Below are 14,328 nucleotides of genomic sequence, written 5' to 3'. Positions count from 1 at the left end.
TCAAACTCACAGAGGTCCATCTGCCCCTGCCTCCCAAGTGCTGTGATTAAAGGCGTGTGCCACCATGCAATTTGTATGACTAGAGTGGCAGAAAACACCTGATGTCAGCCTCTGACCTCCACACACATGCACATGTGCAAACACATGTGTACCCACAACACACCCCCCCCAACACACACACACACAAACACACACACACACACAAACGCACACACACAAAGATAAAGAGAGATAAAGAGACTGAGCCCAGGATGGATCTTAGCAGTTGGGACCCAGCTGAGGAGCCAATTCTACCCATAAATCCAAAACACTTCCAGAAGCTGTTATCTAAGATAATCTAAGGTGTTTTGGGCTGTTTTTTTTTTTTAATTAATATCTTAAGACACTAAGATCATTGTGTCTTGAAATTGCCATAATGCCCTTCAGTTCAGAATTTGTTTCTCACAAGAGTATGGACGCTGAATCAGAAAAAACGAGTATGTGATGTCTACTGCTCAAGAGGTGCAGGTGAGACCTGGGAGAATGGAGCCAATTAATGAGGCAGACCAGAAAGTCTTGTGCAACAGCCACCTTTATTCAGAGCATCAGCCAATCCATACTGAGAGTTAAGAAAAATCAAAGTTCTCATTGAGTTCAAGCTGTAAACAACCACAAGGACGAGCCACATGTGGGAAAAAAATGTGTTTTTCCACAGAGGCTAAACATTTCATTGAATAACACCAGCAAACAATAATGAATAACAATATGTCATCTGAAGTAAGCACACTACTATTTGCTACACCTGGGAAGAACACGAAAATACATCCAAGAACAAATTCCATGTTTTGAAGAAACAGGTCACAAGACTCTTGGGGTTTGTTTTGTTCTTAGTTTTCTCACAAGCATTCAGAATTTTCACGACTCCATTCTTGGGCCTTGTGACACAGTATGTCACATGACATACTGCTAGTATGACACAAGGTAGAGACGAGATTCTTCACTGTTGAAGAGAAGGTCATTGATAAGCCAGGGGGGAGATGCAGTCAGGATGTGGTACCAGAATAGGATGAGATACATCAACATGCATCCTGGTATATTCTAATAAAGATGCAGATGGATACTGAGACGTAGCCATCTGGTGCATATGGCTTAGATGCTCACACAGATGGTTCCTAGCCCTGTCACCTGGAAGAATCCAGAAACAATGATAGCCCCACAGTAGTGGGCACACCTACCCACATCTGGTTCCTACACCACTCTGTAATATAGGAATCAGAGCTCCCTATATGAGATATACAGAGAATATACATTATGAGCTTAGATTATCTCATAGTACCAAAAGGTTGGAAGTGTTTATCTTAGCTAGGGTTTGAATTGCTGTGAAAGACACCATGACCAAGGCAATTCTTATAAAGACAACATTTAATTGGGACTAGCTTACAGGTTCAGAAGTTCAGAGGTTCAGTCCATTATCATCAAAGTGGGAACATGGCAGCATCCAGGCAGGCATAGTGCAGGAGGAGCTGAGAATTCTACATCTCATTCCAAAGGTAAATGGGAGAAGACTGACTTCCATGTGGTTAGGAGAAAGTCTCATTGTCTACCCTCACAATGACACACACTTCTTCCAACAAGGACACACCTCCTAATAGTACCACTCCCTAAGCCAAGCATACTCAAGCCACTACAGTTTCAAAAACAAATTGGTAATATTGTTCAAAAAGATCCAGGAACCAACTGAAAAATCTCACAATTTTTTTTTAAATTGGGTCATAACTCACAGTGTAAATATCACAGTGAGTCCATATTAGTGTAAATTATTAGATAAACACATGTGAGAGAACATGCAAATCTCCTAAGTAAAAGAATGCCAAATAATGTATGTAGACATTGTACCCTGAAGGCAGGAGGATCTTACACTCAAGGCCAATCTGATCCACCTAAGATCTTATCTCAAAAACAAAAAGAAAACCAAAACTTTTTTTCAAGTATTTTTCTGCATTTGCTGAGGTTTTTTTTCATTTGATATTATATGTATGGATGATTTACTGCATGTATGTCTGTGCACCATGTGTTTATGGTGTTCATGGTGGCCAGAAAAGGGTGTTAGAGCCCCTTAGAAGTAGAGCCAGAGAAGGTTTAAGCCACTATGTGGGTGCTAAGATTCAAACCCAGGTTCTCTGAAAAACAACCAGTGCTCTTAACTGCTGGGCCATCTCTCCAGAACCATATATTGTTTTCTAAAAGTCAATTTTCAATGGGGTCAGGGAGTTAGGGCTGGAGAGATAGCTCAGATGCTAAGTGCATGGACAACTTACTCTTCCAGAGAACTGGAGTTTGGGTCCAAATACAGCATCTCACCTCAGTTCCAGATCGAACATGCTCTGCTGACTTCTGTGGATACCTGCGCTCACATACACGCACATGAAGACATACACACATACTCAGAATTTTAAAAAAAAAAAAAAGTATTAAAATGTTTTCCTACTTTTTTCACATTTTAAAGCAATCAAATGCTTGAAGAAAAGTTTTGTGTGCATTTAAAAAAAAAAAAAAAAAGCCAAACTGACAATTTATGGCAGAGAAGTCTCAGCTACTTGGGAGGCCAAAGCAGGAGGATCATTGGGCCTACAAGTTTAAAAACAGCCTGGTTACCATAGCGTGCATACCCATCTCAAAAATTAGTAAATTTTCAGAGGGAAAAAAAGGCCTGGCCTTACATCACATTGAAATACTTTACCACAAGTTTTTCACAAGCAAAAGTAACCATCTGTTATGGTTTGTATATGCTCAGCCCAGGGAGTGGCACTATTACAAGGTGTGGCCTTGTTGGAGTAGGTGTGTCACTGTGGGTGTGGGCTTTAAGACCCTCATCCTAGCTGCCTGGAAGTCAGTATTCTGCTAGCAGCCTTCAGATGAAGATGTAGAACTCTCAGCTCCTCCTGCCCCAAGTCTGTCTGAATGCTGCCATGCTCCCACCTTGATAATGGACTGAACCTCTGAACCTGTAAGCCAGCCTCAATTAAATGTTGTCCTTATGAGAGTTGCCTTGGTCAGTGTCTGCTTACAGCAGTAAAACCTTAACTAAGAAACCATCATAGTCATCAAAATTAATAAATTCTCATTTCTAACACATTTTCATATTCTACTCAAGTTTTACAAAATGTATCAATAAGGTCCTTTATTAACATTTGAGTAAATTTATAATCATGGGCTAAGAGTTGTTTCTACATTCCTTTAGTCCACATCAATACAAGACAGTTTCTCTCTTTTGTTCTGCTTTTGTTGGTTTGCTTTTGAGATAAGACTTTGCTATGTTGCCCGTGGGAGCCATGAACTTACTATCTTAGCCTCCAAGAGCTGGATGTGAGCTGGGTGTGTGTCCTAACGCCTGGGTGTGTGCCATAACGCCTGGATGCTTTACATTGGTGACCTCGCCACTGGTGAGGATGACAGGTAAGCGTTTTATAGAACATCTTCTGATTTAGACTTGTCTTGTTTCTCTGTTTTCTTTTTTCCCTCTGCAGTGTGTGTGTGTGTGTGTGTGTGTGTGTGTGTGTGTGTGTATGTGAGAGAGAGAGAGAGAGAATATTATCCTAGCTTTATGAATACTAATCATGCATTCAATCACTGAGCTATATACAAAGTCCTGTCTGGTTTCTTCATTATTATACACGAGTTAGACATCTTTTGCTTTTTTTTTTTTTTCATTTTATTTAAAATAGATTCTATTCCCGTGCAATATATCCTGATTATAGTTTTTCCTCCCTCCAGTCCTCCCAGTTCCCGCTCATCTTCTACCCTCTCCAGATTCACACTCTCTTTCTGTCTCTCATTAAAATGAAACTGGCTTCTAAGAGATAAGAACCAAACAAGACAAAATAAAATATAACAACATTAAGCAAAAACTATTATAACTGAAGCTGGTGACCTAACAAGAGGGAAAGACTCTCAAGAGCAGGAACAAGAATCAGAGACCCACTTGTTCTAACAGTCAGGAGTCCCATAAACATACTAAGCTCGTGGCTGTAACACACATGCAGAGGACCTGGTGCAGACCCAGGTAGGCCCTTTGCTCTCTTTTCCATCTCTGTGAATCCATATGTGCCTTGCTTATTTGATTCAGGTTGGCCTTATTCTTGTCTTCTCCACCCACTCTGACTCTTAAAATCTTTCCACCTCCTCTTCCACAGGATTCCCTGAGCTCTAAGAGGAAGGATTTGATGACGACCTCCCATTTAGACTCTCTGCATAATGTCTGTCTGTGGATCACAGCATCTGTTCCCATCAGCTGCGGAGAAAGCCTTCTGATGATGACTGGATCAGACACTGATCTATGAGTACAGCAGAATATCATTAGGAGTATCATTTATTAATACTTTTTTTTAGACAAGTAGTGTTTAGGTTTACCCTAGATCTCTGGGCTATCTAGTGTCTTGGGTATCTAGTGGATACCCAAGAAGTATCAGGTATGGGTTCCTTCTTATAGAGTGACCTTAAGTCAAATCAGACATTGCTTGGCTACTCCTATAAGTTCTGTGCCACCATAGGTGGCATATTTTGCAGACAGGACAGATTTTATGTCAAAGGTTTTGTGGCTGGGTTGGTTTCCAAGTTTCTTTCTCAGTAGCCTACAGAGTACTTTTCCTCAACAAAGAGACTTAGGGGTGAAGGCTCCGTGTGGTCAGACAGCTCAGCCTCTCCATGCTCAGTGAGCTGTGTAGGTATTGTTCTTGGCAACTGGGGCTCTGCTATCAGTTTGCAGAGAGTAACCATTTGTCTTAGCAACAGCCTTGGTTGTTTAGGGTTGTTTATGGGGCCCCCTTAGCCAACAGCTCAAGTGAATGTAACCTATTCCTGCCACTGGAAGCGTTGCCTGGCAACAAGAGATGGCCACCTGAGACTCCATCTCTCCCATTCCTGGGAGTCCTCATTAGAATCACCTTCATAGATTCCAGGACGTTTCCACTGCACTAGGTTTCCACAGATTCCTCCAAGGACCACCCAGTTCCAGCCTTCCTTCCCCATCCTCCCTCCCTCTACCCATCACCCCCAACCTGGCCCTCCCTCCTGTCCCCTCACAGGGAGATCCATGTATTTCCCCTAGACCCTTCCTCTTCACCTAACCTCCTGGGTCTATGGATTATAGCTTGGTTATCATTTACTTAACAGCTAATATCTACTTATAAGTGAGTGTGTGCCATATTTACCTTTCTGGTTTTGGGTTACCTCACTCTGGATGATTTTTTCTAGTTCCATCCATTTGCCTGCAAATTTCATGATGTCATACTTTTAAACAGATGGGTAATACTCCATTGTGTAAATGTACCACATTTTCCTTATTCATTCGTTGTTGAGGGACATCTAGGTTGTTTTCAGTTTCTGATTATGATAATAAAATAATAAAAAATATAAATAAATAATAAACTGCAATGTACATATTTGAGCGAGCATCCTTGTGGAAGAATGGGGCATCCTCTGGGTATAGGCCCGAGTGGTACAACTGGATCTTGAGGTAGATAAATTCCCAACTTTCTGAGGGAATACCATACTGATTTCCATAGTTGCTGTAAAAGTTTGCACTCCCACCAGCAACAGAGGAGTGTTCCCTTTGCTCCACTTCCGTGCCAGCATGAGCTGTCAGTTGTATGATTGATCTTAGCCAGTCTGACAGGTGTAAGATGGAATCTCAAAGTAATTTTGATTTGCATTTCCCTGATGGCTAAAGATGTTGAACATTTCTTTAAGTGTTTCTCAGCCATTTGAGATTCCTCTATTAAGAGTTCTGTGTTTAAATCTGTACCCTATTTTTTTAATTGTATTATTTGGGGTTTTGATAACTAGTTTCTTGAGTTCTTTATACATTTTGGATATTAATCTTGTATAGGATGTAGAGGTGGTAGAAACCTTTTCTCGATCTGTAGGCTGCTGCATCGTCTGATCGACGGAGTCCTTTGCCTTACAAAGCTTTTCGGTTTCATGAGGTCCCATTTACTAATCGTTGATCTTACTGCCTGAGCTACTGGTGTTCTGTTCAGGAAGTTGTCTCCTGTACCACTGAGTTCAAGGCTATTCCCCAGTTTCTATCCGGCTCAATGTGTCTGGCTTTAGGTTGAGGTCTTTGACTCACTTGGACTTGAGTTTTGTGCAGGGCCATAAACATAGGTCTATTTGCGTTTTTCTACATGCAGGCATCCAGTTTGAAAGCACCATTTGTTGAAGATGCTTTCTGTTTTCCAGTGTGTATTTCTGGCTTCTTAATCAAAAGTTAGGTAGAACCTTGACCGTAGAAAGGTGACATTGGCTTGGAATCGATGAGTCCTTATGCATGGGGGAGGAGGGGGCAGTGCCGTGGGCTTATCTGCCTGCAAGCCTCCGTTGTTCCTACAAAGGTAGGGCAATGAGTAAAGGCTTCTCTCTGCACCACTCCAAGGTTTGGAACAGGGTGTCTGAAGAGCTGTCGGTTGGCAATCCTTGAAAAGAATCTCACTCTTATCTTGGTATCCTAACCTTTAAAAAAAAAGGTGGGGGGGGGGAGGTTACTCAGCTTTAGTTGAACGTTCCTCAAAGACAGTTGAGCAGGAATCTGACCCAAACTTTATGACAAAAAAGGAGCAATGGAAAGCTAAGGCCGAGACGCCAAACTTTTGCCTGCTTTGATATGCATCAAGCCCAGATGAAAGGCAGCACTGCCGCAAACACAGTCCCCATTCCTGCTTTAGCTCCTGACGGCCCTTCCCAGTGTTCCTCATGCCGCCCCATTTGGCACTGCTCACTTGGTTTTGAGACATGTTTATGCTCTACAGCACAGGCTGGCCTTGAACTTGTGATCTTCCTGCCCTGCCTCTTAGGTCTGATATATTAACTTATCACACTGCATTTTCTGTACCAAGTTCACAAGAGTGACATAAAAGGTAAAAAGAAAAGGAAACCATTTGTAAAATATAACCTGGATTTATAAATAAAAGAGATGAGCTGCATCAAATTAAAACTATGCATCCGCGTCAAAAGACAAAGCCACCAGCCAACAGCAAAAACACTTCACATAAATCTGCTCAGAGAGACCTTCAGATAGTCTTTTAAAAGATAAATTTTCAAAATAAGTCAAATAGTCTAATTTGCCTTTATTTGCAATTCGTGAACCAGGTAGCACTTCATCTAAAAATACAGACAGGTTAAACTGGACATAACAGAACTGTCATTTTTTTTTTTTTATTAAGCGGCATTGACAGGAACAAGGAATGACCATAACACAAAAAGGAGTTGATTAATGTCAGTAACTTTCCTTCTGAGTGGTAGAGAAGGGACTTCCTTAAGCCTGATCAAACTAGCCTGGTGTGGAGGCGGCTGCCATGTTCAAGTAGAATAAAATTGAAAAGGCCAATCATTAGATTTATTTAAAGCTCTGTGCATTTCCAAACAGGACTTTGCTTTGCTGCTAGAACAGAGCAACCTGGAGAGACACAATGACCTTAACAGCTTGCCGCCAAAGCTGACCTCTGTCAACTACAACACACGGCTTTAAATGGCTGACCTGCTACATAGCTTCTGTAACATCTCACTTGCTTGCCCGCCCCTCCCCTGTGGTTTTGGAGTATAAAAATGAAAATGCAAACTGGACCCAGGACCAAAACCTTTCAGGGGTGTCCTGGTTTCAATCCACCAGTGACATCTCTCTTCCACTCATTGATCTCTGAGTGCTTACTCCAGAAAGAGTCTGTAACAAAGTCTCCCCTGAGCTCTCAAAAGGTCAAATAACTTCATTTTGGAGTGGTGAACAGGAACACTGTGGGTTGGCTTGCTGAAACCGAATGCAGGTGTGCAGTCCAATCAAATGGCTGTCTGATATGTTTTACTTAACAGTTCTGTCTCAGGGTTTATTACTGTGAAAAGACTCCATGACCATAATAACTCTTATAAAAGAAAACAATTAGGGTTGGCTTACAGTTAAGAGGTTTATTTCATTCACGGTGGTGGGAAGCATGGCAGTACACAGGAGGATGTGGTGCTGGAGAAGTAGCTGAGAGTTCTACATCCTGCTCCTCAGGCATCAGGGAAAGAGTGACACTGGGCCTGACTGGAGTATTTGAAACCTCAAAGCCCACTCCTCGTGACACACATCCTCCAACTAGGCCACACCCACTCCAACTAGGCCACACCTACTCCAGCAAGGCCACACCCACTCCAGCAAGGTCACACCTCCTAACAGTGCTACTCCCTATGGGCCATTTTCATTCAAACCACCACAAGTTCTAAGACCACAAAGTGAACAAAATGTCACAAAAAAACTCATACGTTCTAAAGATGAGAACGTCACAATTTGCTCCATCCCTGGTTTATAAATTCTGAAATCCCCCTCAGTGCTATCTATGACCAACCCTGCCTCCGGAGCTACCCTGATAATCCTCTACTGTCTGAGGCTCCATCTTTGTTTCTTTTCTCCTCGTGTGATCAACTACCCTAACACAAGCAAGTGAAGGGGGAAAGTGTTTCTGTCAGTTCACAATTCAAAGTCCAGACCGTCGTGGTAGGAAGTCATGAGCAGGAATGGCGTGAGCCGCTCATACTGCATATACAATTAGAAACGGAGAAAGAGGACGATAAAGCTAGGGCTCACTTTATTTCTTCATTTAGTGCAGCCCAGAATCCCCTGTCCAGGAGATGAGCCCACTCACATTACCTGAGAATGAAGCTTCCGCTGAGCAGGGTGCTGCAGGCCTTTAACCCCAGCACTCAGGAGACAGGCAGATGATCGCTGGAAGTCTGAAGCCAGCCTGCTACACCAAGTGAGTGCCACGCCAGCCAGGGCTACAGAGTGAGACGCTGTCTCAACAAAAGGAAAGGAAAAAAAGAAGGAAGAAAGGAAGAAGGAAGGAAGGACGGCAGGAAGGCAGGACGGACGGACGGAAGGCAGGAGAGAGGTTGGGGAAAAGGGATGGAGGGAGGAAGGGAGGGAGAGAAGAGGGAGAGAGAGGGAGAGAGCCACAGTGTAAACAAAACAACTAATTAGTGTTTGTCGGAGATAGGAAAGGGAACAAGGGAGTTAGGAGCGGAGAGTCACAGGGAATTTCTGAGAGGGATGGAAATGGTATGATTGTGGTGGTGGTGGTTACATAACTGTGTACATTTGACAAAATTTATCAAATTATACACTTAAAATATCAAATTTGTTGTATGCAGATTATATTTAAATGAAGCTGATTTTTTTAATTTAAAAAAAAAAAACTATTGATACACAGACCCTTGGGCCCAACAAATCCATTTATGAAACTATTTTGTGAGCTGGAGAGAGAGAGATCAGTGGGTGAGAGCACTTGCATAGTAGTTCCTGAGTTCAAGTTCACAGCATTCAGGTAGAATACCTGGGTACAGCTACACTTGCCTAATACCCCAGCAGAGACTGGAGGGCTTGTTGGCTGGCAGCATAGTTCGCATTTCACTGAGAAACGTTATTTTAAAGAAATAAGACAAAGGGTGATAGAAGGGGAGACTGAACTTCTGTGGCCTCCATGAGTGGATACACAAGCACTTATACACACATGTATGTACACACACACACACACACACACACACACACGTCTACAAATTGACCTCCACATATAAAGACAGCATTCCCTGGCTTCTCACGGCTCCGCTTGTGATTCTTCACTAACAGAAAGCTCAGCAGTTAGAGATGGGGCTGCAAGAAAGACTCTTGTCACAGCGAAGTATTTATCAGTAAAAACAAAGAAATTTTAAGTGGTCTAGGAAAGATGTTTGTGGCCTCTCCGGAATGGGGTTCCCTGAGGACAAGCATATCGTTTGTCCTCTTAGCTAATGCCTCCTCATTCCTAAAGACTCTTACTAGCATGTCTCACGACACTGCAGATACGTTTGCTTCTGAGGAGTTGCACAAGAAGGAAGTTTCCCTGCGGGCCGCGGACCAGGCAGGCACACAGTGGCTCCTGGATGCTATTTGACTAAATAACCACCAGGTGGCAGCATGGCTCTGTTCTCAGAAAGTCCAATCCACGACTACATCTGTCCAATGAGGAAGCCATTAGCCACATAAAGGGCCATTGAGCCCTTGAAATGGGGGCTATTTCTAATTAAGGTAGTTTTCCACATAAAACGCACATGGTATTTTGAAAACTGAGCATTAAAAAGGAGCTTAATACGTCTAATTAGTGCTTAGTATTGATTATATGTGGAAGTTAATGTTGTATATATGCACTTAAAATTATTTTCACCTGCTCTCTTTGTACTTTTTACAAAAGTAAAAATGCAATTACCAGGAAATTTAAATTTACACATGTGGTTCACATTATTATATTTCTAGTGGACAGTGTTTCACAAGATCTCCCATAAACCCTCACAGCAGTATCAGCATGGAGCCAAAAAGGCAATATTCTGTGTCTCTGTCCAAAACGGCAGACTTGTGACTGTCATAGAACTCCTTCACAACCACTGCAGAGCCAGTCCGAAGGAGGAGGTCACACCAAGGCCCTGAAGGCAACCAGGGAGTCTCTGGCTGTCCTGGCTAGTCCTTCTTTGTGCTGAGTGAATGAGGCAGTGCCAGCTGTCGTGGTACTTTGCCTGTTTCTCTCACTGGTCCTCCAATCAGTGTAATTACAGTGATGAAAAAGAGCCGGATGAAGTGTCACATGCCTTTAATCCCAGGACTTGGGAGGCAAATGAAGTCAAACCTCTATGAGTTTGAGGCTAGCCTGGTCTACATACTGAGTTCAAGGACAAGCAGAACTACATAGTGAGACCCTGTCTTATGAAAGAGAGAAGGGAAGGGACCACCCATGGATGAAGAGCAGGCTAGTACTAGAAGTCACATGACTACCTGCGCCTCTTGGTTTCTGACTCTTCCTCACACTGCCCTTTGCATTGAGGCCTTATAGGGTAAAAGGAGGTGTCTTAGAATATGCCTCCGATCCAATAAGAGATTTGAACCAGTGGTCATCTGCTCTATGACTGCTAGGCAAGAGGTTAGTGCCCCAAGATAGGGCATGAAGAACACTGAATGGGCTAACTGAAGGACAGCTATGATCCTGATGAGCCAGCTCAAGGTCCCAAAAAATAGTGGCCCAGGATAGATTGGTCAGATTAAAGCATTTCAAGATTTCCTCTCCAGGAGAGCATCTGCTAAGTGGTGCTGCCTATTTCCCTGGCAAACTTTTCAACCTTCTGAGTATTTAACCCTAAAATATGTATATACATACATACATGTGTGTATGTATATATAGCATGTGTGTCTCATTTCTGTAAGACAAGATCTTACTATGTATGTCACCAAGACCAAGCTGGTCCAAATTTAAAATTCTCCTGTCTCAGCCTCTCAAGAAACTGGGATCATAGATGTTTATTCATTTAGTTAGGTATTTTACATTAGATTGCACAGAAAAACAATGGACTCAACCCTGGCAGACAGAAGGCAGAAAAAATATAAATATATACTCTTTAGGGTTAAAGTATATTCTTATATCTCATACTTCTATATAATATTGTATCTTATACTTTGATAAATTCTTGTATCTTGTACTTCTAGTTTGACTGAATTATGAGCAAAATGGGCTTCTGAAAAAAGCACACTGAAGTGGAAACTTAGGAATTCTTTAGAAAGTCAGTTGGAAGGTGTTTTCCTGGGGCAAACACATGAAGGAATGTTTTGTTAAAGTGGACACGGGTGTGAAAGGCTAAGGCAGACTTGTGAAGAAATGTTTTGCTAAAGCAGACACAGGAGAGATGTTCTGCTGAAGCAAACACATAAAAGGACACGTGATGAAGGAGTCTTTGCTAATGACACGCATGTATTGGACCACCTTACACTGTGTAGTTGAGCTGTATTTGTCAGGACTCCACAGAGAGAAACGCACCAAAAACTTCTGGTGGTGTGCTGCAGTTTCTTGCCACTCGTGTGGCTGATTGGATGCATGTGCTGAGGCAAGGCACATGGAGGACACTCGATGTTTGGATGGTATAAATAGGACTCCACCAAGTAACAGACAGAGCTTGGCTTGCTGGTACAGCTAGCTGTGCAACTCTGTGGGTCTCAAATCTTCACTGATTTTTGCCTCCCTAAGAGATGCAGAGAACTTCTCCTGGTGTCCTCTGGTCCCTCCTGCTAACTCATGCTGAAGCTGAGGTCTGGTTGTCTCTGCTAGGTCCTGTCACTGCTGTTGCTATCCCAACTGTACCAAGCTGGACTATTGGTGTATCTGTGAAGTGTTTTTGAGTAGATCAAGCTGCTGCTAACTTATAAACTAAACTGCCAATTTCCAGACAACACAGATGGGAGTTGCTCAAAAGAACCTTTCTAAACAGGTCCACTCCCCTCCCTGACCCATCATTTCTTTTCCACTACCTCTGGAGGTGGGAGTGGAGGGCTAGAAGGGAGGTTAAACTGTTTAAGAACCATCATTAAAAATAGGATTTGAAAAAATTGAAGTTACAGCACTTCTTCCTAGAAGTGCCAGCTCTGAGGGTAACACAAACATGGGACAACAGTTGTATAAGCCCCATGTGTGATCTTTTTGAGGTGTGTCACTGGGGGTAGGCTTTCAGGTTTCAAAACTTACAGCATTCCCAGTTAACCCTGTGTCTCATGGATGTTGTCTCAAGGTGTCAGCCCTCAGCTAGGACACCAGCACCATGTCTGCCTGCTACCATGTTCCCTACCAAGATGGTCATGGATTCACCCTTTCTTCTGTAAGTTGGTTCTTCTTGCTTGGTCATGGTGCTTTGTCACAGCAATAGAAAAGTAAATAAGGCAGATGACTTGTGTGTTTTTAATTTTATCATCGAAGCTTTTTTTTTTACTATAAAGTGTCCACACTTTGATTGATTTCTAAATATCTGTACATATTGTACTTAGAAACCTTCCTGGGTTGGTTTTTCCAGATAATTCACTGTTAGCCTCTACCAGAGCTATCCATTTTGCTATACTGACTTTCTATCCTTTAACAGAATATTTGGTGGTGTCTATCTAGAACGTCCTTATCATCTTCCAATAGTAAGAATTTTACTCCCCCCTCCCCCCTTTCAATTCAAACATTCTCTATTCTTTCTCTTGCTTCATTGTTCTGGCTAGGGTGTACAGCGTTTTCAATAAAGGTGGTAAAAAAAAAAAAAAAAAAAAAAAAAAAAAGACTCTTGTCCTGTTCCTGATCTTCAAAGAGAAAGCTAGCAGCTTGTCTCACTTGGCACACTAGCTAGAACCTTGTTGTATATGGCATTATATGTTGTTATATTCCTCCTGTATTAGTTCATTTGGGATTTTAATGATGAATGTTAAGTTTTATCAATGCCATTTCTGCATGTACCAAAATAATCATATGGCTTTTGAATTTCATTAATGTGTTGTGCAGTACTTACTGATTTGGCATTCTTGAATCCCTGAAATGAGTTCCTCTTGTTCATGGTAGAAAACCACTTTAATGTGCTTTTGGATTTGGTTTCCTAGTTTTACTGAGTCTCCCATCTATGTTTGTAAGAATACTGATCACTGACTTGTGTCTGTATAGTCTTACTATATTAATAATGCTGGCCCTGGAGAGTTGAGTATGGAGGAATGCCTTCTTTTCCTCTTCATATACTTTTGAAAAGCTTGAGTTAGATATTGTTTTTTAAAAATGCTTAATGGACTTCAACAACGAAGGCTTTTCTATGATGGGGACCTTATTGCTTATTCAGTCTCATTGCTCTTTGGTCTGTTTCGGTTTTTCATTCAATCTCAGAAACTGTGTCCACTTTTATCAACTATGTATCAGTGTTCACAATTATCTCTGTATTTCTACAATGTCAGATGCAGCATCTTTATTTCCTGAGTACTGTTGTCCCTTCCTCACTCCCATCTTGGTTTTATTTCCTTTTTTGTTAAAAATAGGTTTTTATTTGTTTAATCTCCCCCCCCCCCTTTTACTGACCCGGAAGTTGGTTTGTTACCTTTTAATTCCTTTAAGCATAACAATGACTTGTTTTCATCGTGTAGTTACTGGTCACAATAAACTCACTTAGTACTACTTGTTTTAGTACGTGGTTCCCACTCTTCAACTTCAACTCTTAAAGAAAATTTGTTGGCAATCTGTTTTGTGGTGTGCCATGTAATCTACTCTGGAGAATGCTTCATGTTCTGAAGAGAATTGTGTGTATTCAGCAGCCGCTGGATGAAACATTCTGTAAATGTGTTGTCTGGTTTGGAATGGTTTAATACTGCTCTTTGATAAGTTTTGGTCTGAGTGATCTAGATTAAAGTTCCCCTATTATTTTAGTCAATCTTTTTCTCTAATATTTATGTATCTGGGTGTTCCAAAACTGAATTTTCTATTCAGAGACATATTCAAGGTTATTTTCTCTTGCCAA

Source organism: Arvicanthis niloticus, chromosome 8 (genome assembly GCF_011762505.2).
Source record: "Arvicanthis niloticus isolate mArvNil1 chromosome 8, mArvNil1.pat.X, whole genome shotgun sequence".
Lineage (NCBI taxonomy): Eukaryota > Metazoa > Chordata > Mammalia > Rodentia > Muridae > Arvicanthis > Arvicanthis niloticus.
Note: the sequence above shows the minus strand (reverse complement) of the source record.